Source organism: Cricetulus griseus, chromosome 2, assembly GCF_003668045.3.
Source record: "Cricetulus griseus strain 17A/GY chromosome 2, alternate assembly CriGri-PICRH-1.0, whole genome shotgun sequence".
In the NCBI taxonomy this organism is placed as follows: domain Eukaryota; kingdom Metazoa; phylum Chordata; class Mammalia; order Rodentia; family Cricetidae; genus Cricetulus; species Cricetulus griseus.
The window spans coordinates 398,379,427-398,381,969 of record NC_048595.1 but is presented as its reverse complement, the minus strand read 5'-3'; positions in this window follow the sequence as shown (position 1 = coordinate 398,381,969).

The following is a 2,543-nucleotide window of genomic DNA, read 5'->3' as shown; positions in this document are numbered from 1 at the left end:
AGCTCAGTTGGCAGAGTGCATACCCACCATGCACAGTGCCCTGGGTTCAACCCCCAGCAAAACAGAAACCAGGAATGGCAGCACATGCCTATCATCCCAGCACTAGGGAGGTGGAGGCAGGAGGATCAGAAGTTCAAGTAGTTCTGGCTAAGAACTCACTCTTTAGACCAGATTTACTTTTATATTGTGTGTGTGTTTTGCCTGCATATGTGTCTGGCATCACATGAGTGTAGTGCCTGCAGAGGCCAGAAGAGGGTGTCAGACTCCCCAGAACTGGAGTTACAGATAGTTGTGAGCTGCCCATGTCGGTGCTGGGATCCAATCTGGGCCCCATGGAAGATCAGTCGGTGCTCTTAACCACTGGACCATCTCTCCAGCCTTTCTTCATCCCTCCTGTATTCACTTCCAGTTCAAGGTGGTCAGGTGGGCTTTGCCTCATCTGATTCTCTCATCTTTGGGACTCAGGCTCAGTTCTCCTTATGGAGTCCCAGAAGCCGAAAGTGGCTTGGGAAACCTAGGCATTTGGTGGCATTCGGTTTAGATCAAAGCAACAGACTTGCATCTAAGCCCAAGTTTTTGCCAGATGACTTCACCTGCCTCTTGTTCCCTAGTGGAGATCTGAGAACTGAATGAGACCACGAACAGAGGAGTCCTAGGCAGTGGTAGGGTAAGGACAACACCTTGAAGAGGCGTATATGGGTCTCTTTATACAGGTTTCTGGTGCCTCCTGGTGGACATTGTGGGAACTGTTCTGCGATGTAGGTAGCGGCTCCCTTATTGCATTTCAAATGGCCAGTTGGTTGCCTTTGGGCAATAACAACAGCAGTAACAATAGCAATAACATGAGTACTTTGGAGAGAGATTTTTGGTTTAAAAAAATGCCAAGTCCGATTTGTGCTATTCATATACTCACTGGAGCACGGTTAATCTCCCCTTAAAAAGAACTGAGTTCTTCCTCAGCCCCATCCCACCAGCAGCCATCAACTGTGAAGAGCTACACTTCAGCATCCCAATCACAACTTTATTTTTTTTTTCTTTTTTGGTTTTTCGAGACAGGGTTTCTCTGTGTAGCTTTGGAGCCTATCCTGGCACTTGCTCTGGAGACCAGGCTGGCCTCTAACTCACAGAGATCCGCCTGCCTCTGCCTCCCGAGTGCTGGGATTAAAGGTGCCCAATCACAACTTTAAAGACTTCTTTTTCATGGCTTCCTGTCTAGACTGTTTCTATGTCTCTCATTCTCAACTGTGAGTCTGAAGTCATCGATACCACTACAAAAAAACTGCCTTGCCCTTTACAGTCAGTGGCAGCATGGGTCATGGATTTCCACATGGTTTCTGGCTACAGCATGGGCCATGGACAGCATCATGGCCTTCTGTTGTAATGTGGGCCATGGACACCAACAAGGCTTTTGGTAACAGCACGGACCACAGACATCAACATGGCTTTAGGCAGTATCACAAACCACAGACATTGTACTGGGTGGTTTTGTGTGTCAACTTGACCCAAGCTATAGAGAAAGGAGCCTCAGTGGAAGAAATGCCTCCTTGAGATCCAGCTGGAAGGCATTTTCTCATTTAGTGATCAATGGGGGAAGGCCCAGCCCATGGTAGGTGGTGCAATCCCTGGGCTGGTGGTCCTGGGTTCTGTAGGAAAGCAGGTTAAGGGCTGGAGAGATGGCTCAGTGGTTAGGAGCATTGGCTGTTCTTCCAGAGGTCCTAAGTTCAATTCCCAGCAATCACATGGTGACTTACAACCATCTGTAATGAGATATGGTGCCCTCTTCTGGCCTGCAGGGACACATGCAGACAGGACACTGCATACATAATAAATAAATAAAATCCTAAGAACGAAAGAAACAAAGGAAGAAAGCAGGTTAAACAAAGCTGTGGGGGAATCAAGCCAGTAAGCAGCACTCCTCCATTCCATGGCCTCTGCATCAGCTCCTGTCTCCAGGACCCTGTCCTGTTGGAGTTCCTGACCTGACTTCCTTCCATGATGAACAGCAATGTTGAAGTGTAAGCCAAATAAACCCTTTCCTCCCCAGCTTGCCTTTTAGTCACAGTGTTTCATTGCAGCAATAGGAACTCTAGCTAAGACAGACATTCACATGGCCTTCAGTGGTAAAACAGGCCATAGACATCCACATGACACAGGAGGACCATGGACACCAACACCTCTGTCCTGAGTTTCTTTGGGACCTGACAAAAACCTTACAAAAAATGGCAGTCAGTGCCCTTTGTTTTAGTGCCACTTACTTTGCCACTCCTTTGGCTAAGATTTTTCACTCCTGGAGGAATCCAAGGAGCCAGAGATGTCTGATCAGACAGAGCCCGTGATCCCAAGTCCCTCACTGAATGGCCTAAACCTATGACCAACAGCTGCTTGACCCTCTTCCCTAGTTCTCCCTGCTGAGGTGGGAGAAGGCTTTTAAAGGCTGTTTGCTGCAGTGGCCTCTAGTCACAATTGCCTATTGAGAGCTTCAAATACAGCTGGTCTGCTCTGAGACCTGCTAACACTGCTAAATCATCTATCAGATCTTGAAG